Here is a 22,330-nt window from a genome sequence, read left to right on the forward strand (position 1 = left end):
GATGACAGAAGGAATTCATGATAAGCTGAGAGAAATGGTCATCGATGAGGAAGGGTTTAACAGCATAGCGTAAGGCGAGAGACAGAGCTTCTACATTTCGATCGTGTTCGTGCACCACTCGATTTGTTACCAGCAGACGACGCGCTGCAGGCATCGCCCGTTGCGCGAGCGGTGAGGGAGCATAATCTAGCAGCGCTTGTCCACCGGCCATGACTGGTCATTTTGTTTGCCAATAGATGACGCCAAAAGCGGCCGTGCTTTCTTTAGCTGTCGGCTGATGGCGCTGTGGGCAGCCGCCGCAGAGCGCAGGCCACGCGCTCGCGTGTTCCCTTTCATAAAGGACGACAGTGTACATGGTGAGGATGGAGAGGGTGCTAGAAGGAAGTAATATCGGGTTTAATCTCTCATACAAACAGGCGGGTACATTAATAGAGCAGCAACTCCCAGGTTTATTTTATGCGGATGACATTGTGTTGCTAGCTAACAAACAAAGTGATTTGCAACGTCTGGCAAATATCTGTGGACAGGAAGGCAACGATTTAGGCTTGAAGTTTAGTGTTAGAAAATCAGGTGTTATGGTATTCAATGAAAACAGTGAACAAACAGTGGAGATACAGCGCCAAGAAATACCTCGGTTAACAGAATATAAATACCTTGGTATATGGATAAACGAAGGCAATGGATATATGGAAACACGGGAAAAAAACATAACAGTAAAGGGGAAGAGAAATGCAGCCATAATGAAGCACAGAGCGCTATGGGGATACAATAGGTACGAGGTCCTCGGAGGTATGTGGGAAGGTGTAATGGTTGCAGGACTTACTTTTGGAAATGCGGTTGTTTGCTATAAATCAGGGGTACAATCAGGACTCGAAGGGAACCAAAAGTCAGTGGGTCGCCTCGCATTGGGCGCTCACGGGAAGACTACAAATGAAGCTGTGCAGGGTGATATGGGCTGCACTAGTTTTGAAGTGAGGGAAGCTTGCAGTAAAATTGAGTATGAAGAACGGCTGAGGAATATGGAAGAAAGTAAATGGGCTGGGAGAGTGTTCAGGTATCTGTACACTAAAAACATTGATTCACAGTGGAGGAAAAGAACTAGGAAGCTTACCAGCAAGTATGCGGCCTGTAGGGTGGACAACACAACAACAAAGGTCAAGCGGAAAGTCAGAGAAGCTGAATTAACTTCATGGGTGGCGGCAATGGAAAAGAAACCTGCCATGAGTAACTACTTAATAGGAAAAAACGAAATCAGGAAAGAAACCATTTATGCTAACTCAAAGGGAAGCTCATTACTTTTCGAAGCGAGATCAGGATGCCTTAGAACACGCACCTATAAAGCGAGATATAAGAAGGAAGAAGAAGCGTGTGCTTGCTGTGGTAAAGCTAGGGAAACTACGGAGCATGTTTTATTAGAATGTGAAGACGTCTACCCGGCGGTCGATTTAGGCACCACTGGCCTCCTTGAAGCCCTTGGGTTCAGAGGGAGCAGTGGTAAAGCAAACATGTCGGCTTGGAGGATTGGTGGAAGAAAAGTAGGGAAACGACAAAAGACGGAGACGTACAAAAGCACAATTCGCAATAGGGGATCAGAAAATTTTGGCGTGGTAGTTCATAGTGGTTTTTTTCTTTTTTCATTGTTTAACCTAGGTAGAATATTAGGCAGTATAGTAGCAAGAGCTTGGTGGCGCAACCCACCGCCCCGTTCCAAAGGGGACGCTCATAACATCCATCCATCCATCCATCGTCTAGCGTTCATGTATATGCTCCCGCAGGGAGCAGAGTTGCGCATACCTTTTCCGGCGCCGCTCGCACCGCTATTGGCCGAGCGCGAAAAATGACGTCAAATGATCCGCGTCGCTGCGAAGCCAACTTTACGGGCGCATCACCGACTCATGCGAACTCGTCGTTTCCGTCAGCGCCATCGCCATTGCAATCAGCGGACCATCGATCGTGCGTTGAGAGGAGCAGCTGCGGGTTTCAGGTACGGTATTCGACGATGTGAAGTCAAGGATCTCGGTGAAGTGATACGAAACACATCGTACTGGCACTTGGGTTCCAGTATGACGGGGTGCAGCGCACCACACTGAACAAACCGCACGGAATTTAGCCATAGGAGTAAATGCTTCAGCCAAGCAAACTAGCTGGAGGCACACTTATACCATAGTGAGAGTGTTGTTGCTAACAAATCTGGGCTTCTTGACTTTGAATGGAACCTTCAGAGTTTGAAATTGAAATTAATAATATGTACCTCTCTTCTCCCCAACCGCAATTTCTGAAGAGCTAGGACATCTTTGCAGAAAGCACACAAGGGAAGAAGGACAAAACGGGTGCCAACTTGGCATATGCATATTTAGCTCTCGAGCTGTGATAATTGTAATATATTCCTTCTCCGTGTGAAGTTTTGAGAACAGTAAAATTGATTCTAGTCAATGTCTTGTCTTGATGTGCACAGGCTCATTTATTTTGTTAACTAATTGCTGCCATCGAAGCTAAGCCGCAATTGTATGTGTGCTAGCTTGTGAGCATCATTTATCAGCCAGTGGAACAAAAACTTGTCGTTCATTTAAACACGCTAGAAATCTACGTTGTGCTTTGGTGAATGCTGTTTCCTGTGGGCGGGAGTGGAGTGAGTGCACTGTTGAATGACGTAAAATTTCCTTGCCTCTGATGCGATAGGTCACAAAGCTTTGTAACCTGGCTTTTTGGCCAAAACCTGCTTCAGTGATTTCATTGATTTGATACAGTGTCTTCAACTACTGGCTTTTCTCTGAGTGGTGGGAGATCAAGAAAAATGTGTTGTCAGATTACAGAATGCACTGTATGAATAATTACTCTGCAAGTTTGCCATCTTGATGTTATTAGTGCAATAAAAACAACCTGTTGTTACTCTTAATAGCTTGTTGCCTTTCCAGTTTCTTTGAATTCTGCCCCCAAGGTTCCAAGAACCAGCACACTTGGCCTGCTGCCAGCAGCCGTTCATGCATTCCCTTGTATGAAATAAATTTGATCTACAAGTTCGTGTATCTTGAATCTTTTTCTACTTGCAGATTTGCTGCTACTATATAGCTGATTAGTCTGCGGTATGAATGAATCGTAAAAGTAAGCTTTGCTTAAAATGTGCGCATGTGAACATTTGAAATGCGCTTAACTCTGTGTCTGCACCGCATGTATCGAAAACGTGCAGCTGTTGTGAACGATGGTTAGCGATAAATGACGCTCCGTTAACGGTCACTGACATAACTGCAGGCACGATAGCTCTCTTGACGACGGTCATTAATCGGCTGGTTTCGGCAGCCAAAATGCGCTAAGTGTCCACCTTACGTGTGTGAAGTTTTAAACACACTTTCAAACATTTCTTGCTTTCTGACAGTGATAAGACAACTTCATACGCATGCTGAAAATCATTGCACCGCCTTTTGCGGCAACGTACTGCACGTTTGCGAGCGAACTTTGGAGCTGTTCGAGCCACGGGAGTATGTTATTTTGGGGAATCGAAGGCGGTCCTACCCCCTATTTGTACGTTCATGTGTGTGTTTGTATATGCGTGTTTACAAAGGTACATACAAAGTTTCGGTTGGTTGGAAGCCCACCCCCTCCGACTGCACGAATGACTCGTTAGAGCGTAGCCTGTATTAAGTGCCCTTTGCTAAGCGCCTGCGAACAATTGGCGCTTGTAGCTCGCGGACACTAGAAAAAAAGGCGGAACACCGCGCGGCATTTGGCTCCTGCGCGCACGAGAAGTGGCTTCGATGCAGAGCTGGATCACGACGGCGGACCTATGCGCAACTCTGCTCCCTGCGGGAGCATATACAGGAACACTAACCAATCTGGCTGACCGGAAGGCGATTGACATTGAAGCTGAGAGCACGGAAAAGTGTTATATGGAGGGTTGTGACAATTTTTCCCCACCCTGCCACTTTTAACATTTCGCACATTGAGCCGTGTGGAAGTGTAACTTACATTCTATAGCTAATTAAAGTTGTTGAAGTAAAATAAGCACAAATTGAATCTATGCTAGTTCATTTCGTGCGGCGTTATACAGCTCGTTCCAGTCGTGTACATAACAGTGCTACGGGAGAACTTTAAGGGGAGTGGCTGCAACGCCCCACCACCTGCCCGGCCGGATGCTTTATCACTCTAACATAAGAAAAGCGAAGAAAGCTTACAAGTAATGCCATTTAATATGCTCGACTTAATTACCATTACATATGCAGGTAAGGAAATGAATTCGCCGATGTTCGTAGTAATATTCAATACCTGAAATATCAATATCTCCATTTCTTGCACATTTCCCTTCCCGCAAGTATATTCCAATGTACCTACGACATGAATATTATTAATAAATACACTGGACTGTACTGGAAGACATGAAGTAGTGTGTTTCTGACATATACTGCTCCGACTTCTTGCAAGCTTACAAGGAAAAACATGTTTTCCAGCCTAATTTATGCAACGCATCCTATGCCGCTTAACCTTGAACGCGTTGATGACGTACTAACACATTAAAGAGTAATAAGCATACCACAAAATTTTATCTGCTTATTATGACTGCAGAAAATCCTGTAACCGGTACGCTGAAATTTAAAAAAAACTAGATGAAGTGTAATCAAGTGTTGACCTAACCCACACGTGCGGGTGTCTTTTTAGATTTCGTCTCCAGATCGCAAATTTTTCTTCTTCCTAAAAGAACTGGCCGCCGGACTTTCTGTAATTGCACATTATCCTTTTCATCGCTGAGGTCGGGACCCTCCCTCTCCATAGCCTCACCAACCATTATTTCTCGGCCGATCTTGCCGGAATGAAGAACACCGATCTCGTTGTGCTAAATTCGGTTTCTCCACCGGGAGACGCAGCACCTGCGCTTATTATTGTTGTTTTTGACCAACGCACGAGCGAAACGGGTAAACCAAAAGCACGTGCCTGCATGGCAGGTTTTGATACATCTCAGACTAGCCACGTGAACACGTGGCCATGCTGCGTTGTCATCTGCGCGACAGTCGACGGGCACTGCGAGGCGGGTTGGTCAACTTTTGGAAATCATGCGCGCACCCACCTTCCACGGCACCCAAATCTCGACCTTGACTAATTGCCTGCCTCGTTCTCAGCAAAGCTTTACTTTTTGGGGAAGCCCACCTCGAATTGCCACGCGTAAACAAAGCTATGCAGGCTCCACGCACTGTGGGAATCGATGTAAGCGAAGTTTTCTGTGCTGGTTGCTTTCAATGACGATAATTAGCGGTGATGTTCACGGTGAAAGCTTAATTTCTTCAACATCTATACTAACACGAGAGCGGCCAGTTCATTTTAAACGTTCCTTTGCGTGCGCCACTGCTGTTTGTCTGCGGAGACCAAAGAACACAGACAGGGAAAGATGCATGCTTTAGGCCTTGTCCGCCATATTTAATCATCTCCGAGAGGGTTGAGCATTGTCATTGCTTCACATAGCACTTCGCATAATGGCAGAAGCATCAAAGTTGAATTCGATTATGGGGCTGTAGGTTTCAAAACCACAATCGAATTATGAGGCACGCTCTAGTGGCTGCCTCCGGATTAATTTTGACACCGTGATGTCATATAACGCGTCCCAATATGTGTAAAATGTGTGCAAGTGCATGTGGGTTTTCCATTTCGCAGCCGTCGAAATGCGGCTGCCGCGGATGGGATTAAATCCGTGATATCAAGCAAGGCGACAGCCGCAAAGCTATCCGCAGCGGGCTCACAATTGTTGACTTGACGGTCGACCATTTCCGGAGAGTCGCCTGGACCCAGCAGTGCGCTTTAATTATTGCAGCTCTGCTTCTGCACGCACTGCGTAATTTCTCTGCTGACATATTTTGCATGGGGTTTATTTTTCAGAACTAGGAAGAACGTGCTGCACAGTACCTTAAACTTAAGATTATCCAGAATAATTTGCCACCGCGGTTCCATAGCAGTAGCGTTTCCTTCCTTTATCCCGTCACCTCCCCACCCCTCTCATATGGTAACTGCCTCTTTTCTTCCCCCTCTCTACAGTTCTGTCTCCTCTGGAGTAGAAAAGGAGGAACTGCAGTTTCTACAATGCTTTTGAGGACGGCCACGGATAATTACAGCTGTCAAGAGGATAATGCGGCGACGCTCAAGGAGCTCTATAAAGCACTGCGCACATTCGATGCGGTAGGGACCAAACGTTGCCTCTCACTTCGCCTTATTTCCGATTCGCTATTGTCATGTATAAACATTTTTTCTAAACCAGCCTGCAGCAGCGCCAGCAGCTCCAATGGGAAAGTCGAAGGAAGAGACTTAGAAAGCTTCCCTCTAAAAAACTATGCAGATCCCACGCACTCTGGGTATCAATGTAAGCGAAGCATTCCCTGCTGGATGCTTGGATTGACGATAATTAGCGGTGGCGTTGACGCCTAAAGCCTAATTTCTTCAACGTTTAGTCTAAGACGGGAGTGATGAGTTGATGTTAAACGTTACCTTGCGGGCACCACTGCTGCTTGTGTAGTACACAGAGCATACAGGGAGAGGTGTTTTCGTGAGGCGTTGTTGTCCGCCATTTTTCATACCCTCTCAGATGGGTTGAGCATAGTCATTGCCTCATAAGGCACATCACAATGTGGCTGAAGTACTAAACCTAAATTGGGTTATGGGGTTGTACATGAAAAAAAACCACAATCGCCTTACGAGGCATGTCGTAGTGGCGGACTCCGGATTAATTCCAACACCATGATGTTCTTTAACGTGTCCCAAAATCAAAGCTTTCTATTTCGCCCCCGTCGAAATGAGGCTGTCGTGGTTGGCACCAAATAGCCGCAAAGCTAACGCGGCGGGCACGAAGTGTTGATTGTGCGGGAGACCGTTTTCGCAGTGTCGCCTGCACCCTACGGTGCAATTTAATTAATGCGGCTCTGCTTTTGCACCCCCTGCGTAGTTTTTCCGCTGATAATCACTACACTTACGGGGCCCCGTACTTTAACATCAGCACTACAGTGACGGTGCCCGTCACTTTAACAACACTGGTACCACGGGGTCGTCGCTATAACGATGTCGGCATTGGGGGCGAGCACTTACGGAGTCGCCATGGGTCGGAAGCACCTCAATTGCGTCTTCTCATGGATAACGCGGCGCGCTCCGCAATGTTTCGCTATCGCCGATAAATAAAGATACCACGCGGGAGCCCTCCTGGGCATTTTTGCACGTACACAGGATGAATGCAACACATTAGCACATAATAAAACAGAAAAAAACATTTCTTTTACATTATGCATGGAAATTATCAGCAATTACATTATTTTCAAACCGCAAAGAACTGAACGCCAAGCAAGAATACAGGCACCAAACCAGTGGTTCATACCTAATAAATATGATTTTAGTGCTTTCCAGAAATTTCGTTTCTTTTATTTTGTATGGTATGTTGTTCCATGTCATAACTCCAACAAATTCACACGCATTATGTACAGGAGGCAAGCTAAAATTTCCGGTGGCAGTACTTCCGGTAGTATGTGACAATCACAGAAATATGGACACACGGAAAGCACGATTGCGTTTCACAACAGCTGTTTACGTAGATAGCTGTTTTAAGCTGAGACATTAACTCTAATTGCAATATGTTTAGTTGATTTGAGCATAACAGAATGAATGCTCAATACAGCCGGGCCCGTCACTGCAGGGCAGATGTTAAAGGGCCGGGCCCAGTCACTGTAATAACTGCCTTTTCCCCTTGAAATATCTGCACACTGTTCATTTTTCAGAAATAGTTGGAACCTACAGTACTGTACCTTGAATTTGAGCTTATTCACTTTCCCCGAAACCGCCATCTTGTTGCCTTCTCACGTCAGCTCACCCCCCCCCCTCGTCCCTTCTATAGGAACTGCCTCTTCTCCCTACAGTTCTACCTACGTCCCCTCCTGACTGACACCTTCGTAGAAAGGGCAGCGCTGCTGTTTCTGGAATGCAGCTGAGGAAAGTCACGGATAATTATAGCTGTCAAGAGGTTAATGTGGTCACGTCCAATGAGCTACGGGGGCATTGTGCACATTCGACGCGGTGGGGTGAAAACGACTTTCTAGCTTCGCCTTTCCTCTCTGACTCATTTCTGTCATGTATACACACCCAAGGACAATCCCCCTCCCCCCGCCCGAACGCGGCGTGCCTGACAGCAGCAGGGGGAACATCGAAGACACAAAGAAAGCTTCGCTTTAAAAACGAGGGGCGAGTTTTCCCCTCAACTCATTGCCCTTTCCCATTGGGTAAGGGGGCAGTACGCACCGATCACAGCGCTAGTTTTTTTTCATGCTGTGGCTGCCCACTGTGCTCTTCGGTTCCTTGCTGTGTGTACCACTGAAAGTGACCGTGTGATTTTTGTCGCAGGTGCTCTCTTGCCATGGCGCTGAACGTGAACGATGTGGAGCGGCTGGCCGTGGAGAAGCTTCGAGCTCTCAAGCGTCGTAGCCGCGATCTTCGGAAGTGGCTACTTCTGAAGATCCTGCTGGCAAAGACCAGGAGAATTCGGCACAACTGGGAGGTATGAGTTTTCTACAGCGTGTATCTTTCCCTTCCTAGGTCGATCGTAGCCGAACCGTATCTGCGGCGACTATGAATGATATTATCATGATGTAGTTTATAACTGACAAATTCCGGTCGCTTCGCAGTTTCTTAACAGCCGCGATATTTCTTTTTACTATGAAATTAGGGATTCAGCTTTTCCTTTCGTGAAGCGCTTATTTATTCATTTCTAGAAAGAAATTCTTAACTTGCACGGAAGCGTACGCGGAATGTTTTCATAATGGCGGTGGTGGTGGCGGGTTATTAGCACGCTGGTGTAGACTAGCGATTTGTCACTGATGTGTGCTACCACACATTCAACAAATCATTCTTAATCGAATTAATGTTGCGGGATTGGCTAGTTCCTCCATACATGCAAAGGGCGCGGACAAAGATGCTGGTGGCAAAGACCCTCAGAATCCGGCACAACTTGGACGCATGAGTTAATATCATGTGGATATTTCGATTGTTAGGTAAGTGGTAGCCAAGCCACCTCTGTGGCTAGCGTGAATACTGCAATCACGATGTAGCTAATAACCGAGAAGTATCGGTCGCTGCATATTTCGTTAGCAACCGCGATAGCTTTATTTACACCTGAAGTTTAGAAAACATTCCACAAGTCTCCGCCACGGATGCGTATACACTCAAAATCAATAACAAGGTTTGTAGTCAATTATCAACAAAGTTATACATGTACACAAAAGCGAAGTCACACACCTTCCCGACAAAGGCAACGACACTTCAATTAACATAATAAATTCAAAAATTGAAGTTCTTTCTCAGTGATATGAAGTGTGAGAGAGCGCTGTAAACTGGAAAAAGAAATTACCGAAGCGTTCCACATAAAAAAGTTGGGCGCGCATACATGTGTGAGTGAACCTTCGGTTCATAGCAATGATAAAGAAATTCAATTTCTAAATTTATCATGTTAACCCACGTGTTGTTGCCTTTGTCGGGAAGGTGTGTCACTTCGCTTTTGTGTACGTGCATAACTTCGTTGATTATTGACTAAAAAACCTTGTTATTGTTCTTGGGTGTATAAGCATGCGTGGGGGAGATTTGTGGAAACTTTTGAGAAAAAATTCAGCTGTAAATCCAGCGTTGTCTTGTCCGTTTCTACTTGTGCTCGCGTCCGTACTTCCTGGAAACCATTATACGTTCACCATGCACCAACTGGCCCAGCAAACTACTCTACGAAAAAAAGCTTATTTTTTTTTACTATGCAATTAGCGATACAGCTTTCCCTTTCGTAAAGCTCTTACTTATTCCTTTCTACAAAGAAATTCTTAAGTTGCACGGAAGCATCAGCGGAATATTTTAATAATGGCGGTGCTGGTGGTTGTGGAGGGTTATCAGCACGTTGGTGCATACTAACCTATATGTCACAGACTGAAGTAGTGAAGGCAAGGCGCAGAAGACAAGGACTCAAGAAGAAGAACACAAGCCACAGTACCGGCACCACTCGCAACTAAGTTTATTTCCGCAACAAGCCTACCTTATGTATCTTATTCCCGCCGAGTCACGCACTAAACTTTAGAAGTAACGAACAGCAATCTATCGACCACTCAGGAATCATATCTGGTACATAATATCGAATGAGGAAACAAGAACCACACGTGGATCAGCATGGCAGGCAATTGATCTAGTATGGTCTTTTCCAAGCCAACGGCGACAAAAAACGAGACATAAAAAGTACCGTCTGCGCTTCACTATCAAACTATCCACAACATAACACACTTCAAACGCCTAAGGCCCAGTCAGTGATAAAATTCGCACGACTATGGGAATAATGACCAACGAGTAACACGGAAAAAACATAAAAAAGGCGTCTAACTACAGCGTCTGCGTCAAAACTAAAATCTCTAATAGTCACTCACCTAAAAAAATTGATAATACATGTGAGCGCACGAAAAATGAACCACGTGACAAACAATGAAACGGACAGAACAGTAAAACGATAAAGGCCTAAAGAACAACGTCTGCATCAAAATAAAGTCCTACAAAAGCTTAAGGGCCACTAGAAAATCGTCAACAAAATAAAAACTACTTAAATAAAAGGAAGACAGACGGAAAAACCAAATGGAATCTATCTAACATGATGCCTGAATGAAACCGAGAGAAACGCCCGGCTTGTTCGATTCAGCATCAGAAGAAATTCACTGAATGCAAGACACGTGTCGTCCACCAAATCCCTCTAAGCTGTGGTCGCAGCTATATCGGTCAAATAGGTCGATGTTTCAATAGGCGTGCAATGGAACGTTGTCGTAATCTGTCCAACAATGAAGGGAGTTTCCTTGCCGAGCATTGTAGAGACTGCACTAATTGCCGCCCTCAGTTTGACAAAACTAAATTTTTGAAGTTTGGAAAAGACAGGTTCGAGCGGGAAATTGTGGAAGCCTATTTCATCAAGAAAGAGGGAAACGCATGCGTCAGCAGGCCGTCCGTTATGCTTAGTGACAAGGAGACGACTTTTTTAGAAGGTTTCATTCAGGCCTCATGTTAGAGTGATTCCATATGGTTTTTCCGTCTGTCTCCCTTTTATGTAACTAGTTTTTATTTTGTTTACGATTTTCCAGTGGCTCTCAAGCTTTTGTTGAATTTCTTTTTTGACGCAGACGTTGTTCTTTAGACCTCTATCATTCAACTCTTCTGTCCATTTCATTGTTTGTCAAGTGGTTCATTTTTCGCGCGGTCACATGTTTTATCAATTTTTTAGGTGAGTGACTATTAGAGATTTTAGTTTTGACGCAGACGCTGTAGTTAGACGCCTTTTTCATGTTTTTTCCGTGTTATTCGTTGGTCATTCTTGCCATAGTCGTGCGGGTTTTATCACTGACTGGGCCTTAGGCATTTGAAGTGTGTTATGTTGTGGATAGTTTGATAGTGAAGCGTACACGGTACTTTTTATGTCTCGTTTTTTGTCGCCGTTGGCTTGGAAAAGACCATACTAGATCAACTGCCTCCCGCTCCGATCCACGTGTGGTTCTTGTTTGCTCATGCGATATTACGAGCCAGATATGACTCCTTAGTGGTCGATAGATTGCTGTTTTTTACTTCTAAAGTTTAGGTCACTTCATGTTGCATTACCAACCACAACAGTTTTTTTTTTTTTACTATGCAACTAGCGATACAGCTTTCCCTTTCGCAAAGCTCGTATTTATTCGTTTCTCTAAAGAAATTCTTAAGATGCACGGAAGCGTACGTGGAATTATTTCATAATGGCGGTGCTGGTGGTGGTGGCGGGTTAACAGCACGCTGGTGTAGACTAGCGATTTGTCACAGATGTGTGCTCCCACACATCCATCAAAACATTTTTATACGAAATAATGTTGCGAGATCAGCTAGTTGCTCCAACATGGAAAGGACGCAGAATGAGATCCTGCTGGCAACGACCCGGAGAATCCAGCACAACTGTGAGGTATGAGTTTTCTACCATGTAGATATTTCCCTTGCTAGGTAAAATGTTAGGCGAACCATCTCTGCTGCTAGCGTGAATACTGTAATCATGATGTAACTAATAACTGCGAAGTACTGGTCACTTCATATTTCGTTAACAACCACAATAGGTTTTTTTTTTCTATGCAACTAGCGATACAGCTTTCCCTTTCGCAAAGCTTGTATTTATTCGTTTCTATAAAGAAATTCTTAAGATGCACGGAAGCGTACACAGAATTATTTCATAATGGCGGTGCTGGTGGTGGTGGTGGCGGGTTATCAGCACGCTGGTGTAGACTAGCGATTTGTCACAGATGTGTGCTACCACACATCCATCAAAACATTTTTATACGAAATAATGTTGCGAGATCGGCTAGTTGCTCCAACATGGAAAGGACCCAGAATGAGATCGTGCTGGCAACAACCCGGAGAATCCAGCACAACTGTGAGGTATGAGTTTTCTACCATGTAGATATTTCCCTTGCTAGGTAAAAGGTTTGGCAAACCATCTGTGTGGCTAGCGTGAATAATGTAATCATCATGAAGCTAAAAACTGAGCAATACCGGTCACTTCATATTTCGTTAACAACCACAATAGGTTTTTTTTTCTATGCAACTAGCGATACAGCTTTCCCTTTCGCAAAGTTCGTATTTATTCGTTTCTATAAACAAATTCTTAAGTTACACGGAATGGCGGTGCTGGTGGCGGGTTAACAGCACGCTGGTGTAGACTAGCGATTTGTCACAGATGTGTGCTACCACACATCCATCAAAACATTTTTATACGAAATAATGTTGCGAGATCGGCTAGTTGCTCCAACATTCGTGAGTGGGAACAACGCGAAGGATGCTAACAAAAATTATTGCACATTGCAATCAACGCGACTACCTTCTAGGATTGAAAGAACAGTGCGTGAAGTTTCTATAAATAATTAAATTATGGGGTTTTACGTGCCAAAACCACTTTCTGATTATGAGGCACGCCGTAGTGGAGGACTCCGGAAATTTCGACCACCCGGGGTTCTTTAACGTGCACCTAAATCTAAGTAAACGGGTGTTTTCGCATTTCGCCCCCATCAATATAAGGCCGCCGTGGCCGGGATTCGATGCCGCGACCTCGTGCTCAGCAGCCTAACACCATAGCCACTGAGCAACCACGGCGGGTTGAAGCTTCATTTTGAGCCCCTGGCTTTATAACAAACACGGGCTGTTACGAGCATCGCGCTTTAGCTTAGTCGCAACGATTCCTGTGATTTAGGACACGTATATGGTAAAATACATCGATTTGTACAATAGTCTAGTATGGATGATGATAATGTGTGGTAATTTATGGCGCAAAGGCCAGGTTTGGCCAAAGATCACCATGACAAGTGGCAAAAAATGCAGTCTACCCCTCAAAAAGCACAATAAAGGTGAGCGCGGGAAAACAGATATTTACTTACGAATGGCATAATAAGTGACAGGCGCATACTCTTTTTGGGTACAATTGTGTAGCTGTTAAGCAATTAATAAAATAAATTTTTGCTTTGCCCGTGAACAACGTCAATCATTCGGACCCTTGACCCGTGCTGTTGCTGTGTTTCTCCCATCGCGTATGCATTTACGTTTACTGTGTGAATTGCTCCAAAGGTATCATCCAGCATGCAAAAATTTAAAAAGAAAATCAGTCAGCTGAAATTCATTTTTTTTAATTTTCACATGCTAAATGATACCTCAGGAGCAATCCACGGAGTAAACACAAATTTTTGTGCAGGAGAAGAAAAACAGCAACAGCGCGACCTAACGGTCGGAACACTTGACGTCCGTAAGGCGTAAATTTGCCTCACTCATTGGTTAGCAGCAGCACAATTGTAACCGAAAAGAATATGAGTCTGTCACTTACAATATATTATTCGAAAGTAAAGAAATTTCTGTGGCTCCCGCGCTCGCCTTTGTTGCGCCTTTTTGGGGAGTATGTGGCATTATTTTGTCATCATATCCTGGAGGTCGAACAGGAGATGTCGCCGTACGCGTAAGGTCTAAGTTGCCTGCAAAACTCAATGCTTATTTTTTTTTCTTGGACTGAGAGGGACACAGTGACACACTTAGCCCTGGAACCGCACGAGGTGGACTCGCGAACTATTTCGAAGCGCAAGCGCGTGTGAAGACAGCCTCCGAAAAGGACTGGCCGAGGGGCGTCCTCCGCGCATGGTTGTAGGCTGCCTAATACGGCCGCAGAAAGAAGCGCGTAAGAAAGAAGAGGCGCAAGCAGAAAGAAGCCCGAAAGAAAGAAGAGCCGCGTCCCCGTTGCTAGGCGACACCGGCTATACGGAGCATGCGCAGCGCGGTGTCCATCTGGGAACCCCAGCAAGCCGCTTTGTGTAAACATGTTAATGGTTCAACCGGTATGCTGTAGCAAGTAACCTCTATATTTAGGCAAAGGCGCTCAATACTGTATGCCTATACAAGATGTAAAAGTGTTGTAACCTGGTGTTTAGGTGCACGCCTACTTACCATTATTAGAAGTTAAATTTGTAAAGGTTGATGTTTAACCTATAGATTAAAGATGCACAAAACTGAGAATATACCCCTTTAATAAACGTTACCGTGCTAAGAGTGTGCCATGCATACTGCATTCATGATGTAGCTAATAACTTTGAAGTACCGGCCGCGGTTATATATCTATAAACGTCGTGCGGCGTGACACGGCGAGGTCGTATTGCGGCGTTAGCCTGTTTTCTCTTGCTTTTTCGAGAAAGGGGATGATAACCGAATTTTTTTTTTCAGTTGTGTTCGTTCCGTTCTCTACGACGCACTCACACGTATTACGGAAATTTTGTTCTCAAAAATAGCCATCGCATTCTTTTTTTTTTTTTGCGAGCGCTCTCATATATTATGGCTGTACCCGCCGTGGTTGCTCAGTGGCTATGGTGTTAGACTGCTGAGCACGAGGTCGCGGGATCGAATCCCGGCCACGGCGGCCGCATTTCGATGGGGCCGAAATGCGAAAACACCCGTGGACTTAGATTTAGGTGAACGTTAAAGAACCCCAGGTGGTCCAAATGCAGAGAGAGAGCCGGGACAGTGATTGTATATTTAGCGCGCTACGCCGCCTATTCTGCATGTTTGCGAGATGAGCAGCTTAGCAGAAGTTGCAGGTTGGAAATCCCTGCCCCATTATTTTGAGTTTCAACCGTCTGTAAAGTGCCTTATTTTTAATTACAGATTTTGGGAAGTTACCGCAAGGAAAACAGGAGACTTAAAGAAAGGGACAGTACGACGCGGTTCCTGTTGTCCCGTTGTTCAAGTCTCGTGTTATGCTTGCAGTAAGTTCCCAACATCATCAATCACCAACTGATCTATACCCACACTATGCTATGCTTATTTTTATCTATTTACACAACATACCCCTAAAGCCTCTCACGTCTGAGGGTATTACATAGGGCTCGGTGGGCAGGTACAGGCAGGTGATGAAAAATACAATACACCGCAAATTCATTGTACACATGATGTAACGTTAAAACATACGTATGCCGAACACTGTTAATTTTGACAAGCACAAAGAAAAAGAAAAAAACCAATAACATGAACTGGGGAGTACTAAAAATTATACCAATTATACATCTTCGAAACAACAGGTTAAAATGAAATGAAGCAACAAGGTCTACAGTATTAGAAATATTAACTAACAAAAAAGGGTTCAAACATGCGACATTATTATACAAATCATATAATCGAATACATTCAGATCTACGGCAGTAGTTCTATGGGCACCTTGCAATTGTCAGGCGGCGCAGCGATCGGCTCAGCCATCAGCGCCATCGTGTCAGTTCTGCAAAACACTGAGGCGGCCGCTTCTACGACGGCATGCTTTTGCGGCACTCGCTTCAATCATGTCGGTTGTGCTGCATAGCGGTTTTAAGGCAATTGAAAACGTCGAGGCTCATTTCCGACCATCGACGCTTGAAAAAGGACGCCAGCTTTACGACAACAATCATGTGTATCGTGTCAGAGAGGTGAACCGCACGGACATCTCGGCGAAGTGCTTGTCACAACAAAGCAAGCAGGCTTACGACGCCGAACTCCAAGTAAGTTGACAAATAATTATTTTATTGCACTTGAGTGTGCACATACGGCTGTAGAGCTTTTTCAACTGTCATTTGTAGCCTAATTACTTCGAACGTGCCTTGCATATCTCACTTCTAGAAGTTTTGGCGAGTTGTGAACGATAAGCAAGAACAAAAGGGAAGGCTTGTGTCCCCGTCCGTCTCTCTTTCTTTTTTGTTCTCGTTTATCGTGCGCTACGTATCAGAAGTGTACTTGCACCTCGCTTCCGTGCCGCACGCTCACGCTTTCGTTCCCGTCGACAGTTCGTTCGCGATGTACTACGTATGCGTGTGCCACCGCGCGTCATGCCTAACGCTCACCTCTTTATTTCGTTCGCAGTCTTCGTTTACAGCTGTCGATCGCGCCTCGAACTATACTGAAGGGGACGTGTACGTGCCATTACGGCGCCCTCGGTGACTGTAAACACTGCGCAGCGGTGGTATTTTACATCAAGCTGCACGAGGACGTGTCGTGTACGAGCGGTCCGCAGTCATGGGGGAAACCATCGACGAAGCCCGACCATGACGACAAAGTGCCACTGAGAAAGCTGTTTGGAGGTAGGGTGCTCTTGCTTTCTGTTCTATGTGCTTTCGCTATATTATTTAGCCTTTTTATCCTAGCTTGTGTTACGTACGCGCTCCGAATTTTTTCTGTGCAGTCTACACGTGAATAGAAACAGCCGAGTTTTTCGCTAAAGCATCATAGCAATACAAATTTACGAAAAAGAACTCTTGATTACTCATGCAGTGTTCATTACTATATACACGCACATAATTGCTATTTTTTATTTCACGAAGTGCAATTAAAACATGCCTTTAGAATTTTCTTGCTTGAACCAAAGATGGGTCACTTATGAGGGAAAGTGTATCCTTTTTACTGTGCAACCTGACATAACCAAGTAAGCAGTGTTTTCCTTCCCGCTTCTTCGCTCGAAATCTACTCCTGTACGAAGTCAAATCCGTCTTTCTGTGCATTATTTTAATGCCCTATCCTCTTTCATGTCCTCCTGTTTGCAGATAACAACAGTCCCTTTGTGGGAAACAAGCAGCCTGCAGAGCTGCCGCCTACCTACGTCACTCAACATTTCGGGGGCATTGAATCCCCTTTTACAACTGTACTTAAGGAGATGGAGAAAAGTGAAGCGGAGATTAGGCGTGGCGAAATTCTTCATCGAATTTTCGAATAGGATCGAAGAGCATTGCTGCATCAAAAGCTTAACATACTGCTTAAGTGACCCCATAGACCACTTCACATGCTGGACGTGCTAGGTGACTTTACAAAAGTAACCATAGCCCCAAGGAACCATCTGCAAGCGCTGACACCAGAGGAGAGGGCTTTTTACAACGATTTCGTTGTATGCGAGTCGGTTAATGAGCTATGCGTGCTGACTGTTCGGCAGTCAAGTTGTCCGAGGTAACAATGGTTCAGAAAGCATTGCATATGTATATTTCTGACATGTCCGTTTCGTTATGTTTATGTTGTGTATATATACGTCTATGCAGGTGGCACAAGGAACGCAAAGTGCGCATCAGCAGCACTGCAGCTCATACAATTTTGCGTACCCGCAGAGGCCCTAAAGAGATTGTTCACAGCGTTTTCAAGTCCAGTTTTTTTTCGTCCGAGGCTACAACATATGGTACGTTAACATTGTTGGATCTAATTAAGCAATATAAATTACATGTGTGTGTTCTATATTACGAATACGTATGGAGCCAGTGGCCAGGAAGGACTTTGAGCAGCAGCGTGGTGTCACGGTGACAGAGGTGAGCACGTCACTTGCGTTATCTGGAGAGCTAAGTACAGCCTATTTTGTGATAAATAAAAAAAACAATAGTTGGAATCATTTTCAACTATGCAATGTTTATTGTTACAGTACATGTCGTCTCATATCGTTCTGCATATTGTCGCAGGCAGTCTATAGGTGAACTGACAACATGGCAAAGTACATTGTCCTCTTTTATGCTGATGTGCACAGCATGACAGTGGACCTGAAAGGCACGAGGGAGGCAAGTGCTTGCCTTTGTTGTGCCCTTCAGTCCATTGTTGCGCTGTGCACCTCGTCATGGATTACCAACTATCCCAGTCTCGCACTGTGCTTCTTTTATACATCTTAGTCAAATTGTACTAATGTTGTAAAACATGTTTTATTAACCCATTATTTTGGCACCATGTGTACATGTACATATTTTTCTTCGTCTGGTCCCTTGTGTTCTCTGGCGCTGTTTTATTACGGATATGAAACAAGTAGCCTAAATATACATCTTGACTGTTAGGAAGCTCAAGGAAATGTTGACAATATTGAAATAAGTAATGGGGAAAGAAATAATCTGTGCAACAATTTTTGACTGCGTAACACAAATAAGCAAAAAAATTACATTTCAGGTGGGCCTGTTATTTCACCCGCAACAGCCATGGCTTTGTGGAAGCCCTGATGGAATTTTTTCTCTCTCTGGCGAGACATGCTTGCTAGAGATAAAGTGCCCATACAAATGCATTGACAGAGGGATTTTTGACGATTCAGGGCACAGCATCCTTGACTATGTGCATCATGTTGATGGAAACCCCATAGTAAGGAAGTCGCACAGATACTATACACAGGTCCAGATTTTGATGTACCCGCTTAATGCAAAGCAGTGTTTCTTCTTTGTATATTCAAAGATGCAGAGCATGACCATGGTTGTCGGTAGGGATGATGCTTTCCTTCAAGAGGCCATTCCAACTCTTGAACAATTTTATTTTCAGTGGATTTTGTGTGAACTTGTAAGGCAACAAAGTTAGTAGAATGAATGATGCCTCACTCTAGAGTGCTACTTCTATTTACTGAATAGGGTTTTTCAACGCTTGGTATACAAGCGTTGAAACACTTGCTATTATATGTGCAATTTTTTATTTTTTCCGAGAGACAGAAAGTCTTCCCTCATGTTATTTACTTGTAAATATAGTGCACCGTATGGCATAAGCGTTTTGGTACTATCAGTGGATCAGACGCATTACTTTGTGCTTAGCAGCAACACACCATAACCACTGTGTTACTGCAATTTGTGGGCAACTTAAGGACACACTCCAGCAAAACGCCACGGGTAGAGAGATATAAATCTGAATTTTCTGTACGCATCTTGTCACGCATGGCAAATTGATGTATTTATTATTTAGGCAACCAACGAGACTAGTCATATTGTGCAAAAAGTGATGTTTGTTTACTTGCTTCTGCCTGTCCTCATATTCATTTCATAGCAACGCATTATCTGTACTTCATGTAAGCCTCGTGCGATACAAGTCACCAGCGTCACGGATGCGTGGTGCTGCAGTTTTTTTTTTTCTTCAGTGGTATTAGTATTACCGGAGTGAATGCTCATCTGAATTTTCTGTATGCATCTTGTCACGCATGGTAAATTGGTGTATTTATTCTTTAGGCAACCAACCAGACTAGTCATTGTGCAAAAAGTGACCTTTGTTTACTTGCTTCTGCCTGTCCTCATATTCATTTCATAGCAAAGCATTATCTGTACTTCATTCAAGCCTCCTGCGATACAAGTCACCAGGGTCACGGATGCGTGGTGCTGCAGTTTTTTGTTTCTTCAGTGGTATTAGTATTACCGGAGTGAATGCTCATCTGAATTTTCTGTATGCATCTTGTCACGCATGGTAAATTGGTGTATTTATTCTTTAGGCAATCAACCAAACTAATCTTTTATTTTGCAAACAATGATGTTTTGTGAAGTGTAATCATGCATACTGTGATCTCTTAGCTTTTGCTTCTCACTTGTGTTTCCTAGTCAAGCTTTGTTAGTTACGCAAGCTATAAGTGCTCATGTACGTCTAATAAGCATTAGAAAATTTATGAGGGAAGTTTGTGCATTGAATTTTCTGATCTCAGGCAACACCTTTTCCTTTTACATGGTGAAAGAAAACTGCACCCACATATTCATGCTTGTGAAATGAAGTGGGAACAATAAATACTGATTGTGAAATGTCCACATGTGTCAAAGTTTATTGGCAGATTAAAAGTGAGTACAACTTTCTGGTGTCTTAAATCTGCAAACACCGGTGACAGGATTCAAGCAAGACAGGTGCTCTTTGTCCGACTAGAGCAGTTGCTCAACAACAGTATCGGCCAATGTAATTAGTTTTCACTGTCTAAATGTACGCACCTTGAATCATGTACAGAGAAAATCCGTGAATAATGTATCAACTTAAATTTGACATGCGAACAGGAAAGAAACAGATCATAACGCCTGTTATGTGTGCAATGTGTGAGCATACTCTAGCCAGTTTCCATGCACAGAGGAGTGCCAAGTGTACGTCTTGGGAGTAAATGAATCTTATTAAAAAGGTAGGTGAACCTGAAGACAATGAGGCACTGCTGTTCTGAAATTGTTTACAATTTCTTCTGATAGTGCATATATAATTTCTCATTGCACAAATGTAGTGCCCGAATTCAGGTCAAAATAAATAAAACACATGATGAAATATACATACAATGTAAACAAAGCAAGCTAATGAAATTGAAGAGGAATAACTATAACATCAAGAATTGAGAACTAGTGGACACAACAAATTCTGTTGTGAAACAAAAGCGATGACAAACAAATTGTTGCCTTACTGCAGACTGCACATATGACGAACACAAATGTGTTCGGCGCAAACATAGAAGCAATAACAGTAGCGGAATAAGTTCACATATTGTACAGTGCATCCTAGCATGGTATTTTGCTGTACAAGTCGAACAAATGAAAAAAAACATAATATCCTACGACGGTCACGTCAAGGCGCCACTTATATGCTAATTATATTAAACCTTGTGGAGTAGCAACACACAACAGGATTACTTCCACAGATGTTGCAGCACTCATTTCAATATTAACTGTGTCGAGTAGACAAGATTTTCGCCAAGGGGTGCAGTGAAACGTTGCGCTAACCTATGTATTAGTGCCCCGTCAGTGCATCAGATGGATAAGGAATTTACATTCCTCACCCTTGGCTGAAGTTTCTAGGCCTCCTCCACTGTCCCCCTCTCCCCGAAGGTTCTTTGAAATGATTTCTGTCGGCCCACTTGCACGTGGCCTCGTTGCTATCCATCACCTACACTTGCTGTCATTATTGATGTAGTGATGCATGTCCCATTGTTAGGCGATTTTTATATGCAAAAGAAATTGTAAACTTTTTTTTCATGATTCTCGATGGCAGTGCATATGCAATAACGTTCCTGGTGGTTTGTCTCTGAAAATATACTTAGTTGCAAGTGAGTGTCTTTCCTGTCCACGTCTCCTTTTTCCGCAACGCTTCTGCACTACCCTTTGCAAAAATCATGTCAAACCAACTAACCCAACAGCTTACTATTATAAAACAAATATATAAGCCATTTCTAGTGCAACACACATACAAGGCTCTTTTTCTCCATTTGTACTTGAAAATAACTGCATTTCGTCGGAGCATGCACAGACGCAGCAGGAACAGTCTGCTGCTAGGCATGAAGGTGTGGCTGCCATTTACTAATTTTTGTTTTGTGAACCTTCCCCCACCTTGTGGATATTGACAAAAATGATCTGTTAAATGAGGCAGTTGCTACGCTAGATGACTTGATTCTCAGTGATTTAACTGAACTTAATTATTGGAGGCTGAAGGTTCGCCAGCACACAGCACACGTGAAACACGTCTGTCATGAGTGCTATCATTTCAATTTGCACCCTGTTTAAGATGTTATGCACTTTAATTCTCTGGATCATCCTCTCCACATGAACTCGCACTTGTGCAATGTTATGTGTGTCCCTAACTTCTTGAGCACTGAACTGAGGGCCGTGTAAAAATGGGGGCATGACAAGTACAGCGTTTCGTTCACCAATAACTGTACGTATTCCAGGAAATCCCTTGTCTGCAAGTATTTTATCACCAGACTCAATGACATCAGGGAAACCAGAATCAGTGATGATACTGGCCTTGGCCATTTCGGAGCAGTTTTCGGAGCAGGCAAAAATGCTTTTCGGAGCAGTAAAACTGGCTTTCGGAGCAGGCAAAAACGCCTTTTGGAGCAGTAAAATGGGCTTTCGGAGCAGTAAAATGGGGCTTTCGGAGCAGGCAAAATTGCTTTTCGGAGCAGTAAAACGAGCGTTCGAAGCGGGTGTCTGTTGAAACAATTGCAAAACATATGTGCAGCTTTCACAGCAAGCAATAGGAAAGCAAGAAATGCCGAGTGGTGTTCTATCATAGCCAAAATATAACAAACGCCACCTATTTTAATTATTAATACCACCAGTTAGTCTAGCTTTAACTAAAGTTTTCA

At 43.9% G+C, this 22,330-nt stretch overlaps 1 long non-coding RNA gene across 1 annotated transcript; it reads left to right on the forward strand.

The window, feature by feature from the left end:
• The first annotated feature begins 15,859 nt into the window (after positions 1–15,859).
• Positions 15,860–22,242, forward strand: LOC135902694 (uncharacterized). Its single transcript, XR_010564571.2, has 4 exons — positions 15,860–16,031; positions 16,390–16,607; positions 17,553–17,813; positions 18,433–22,242. It is a non-coding gene; the product is annotated as an uncharacterized lncRNA (long non-coding RNA).
• Positions 22,243–22,330: the final 88 nt, after the last annotated feature.

Source organism: Dermacentor albipictus, chromosome 2, assembly GCF_038994185.2.
Source record: "Dermacentor albipictus isolate Rhodes 1998 colony chromosome 2, USDA_Dalb.pri_finalv2, whole genome shotgun sequence".
Lineage (NCBI taxonomy): Eukaryota > Metazoa > Arthropoda > Arachnida > Ixodida > Ixodidae > Dermacentor > Dermacentor albipictus.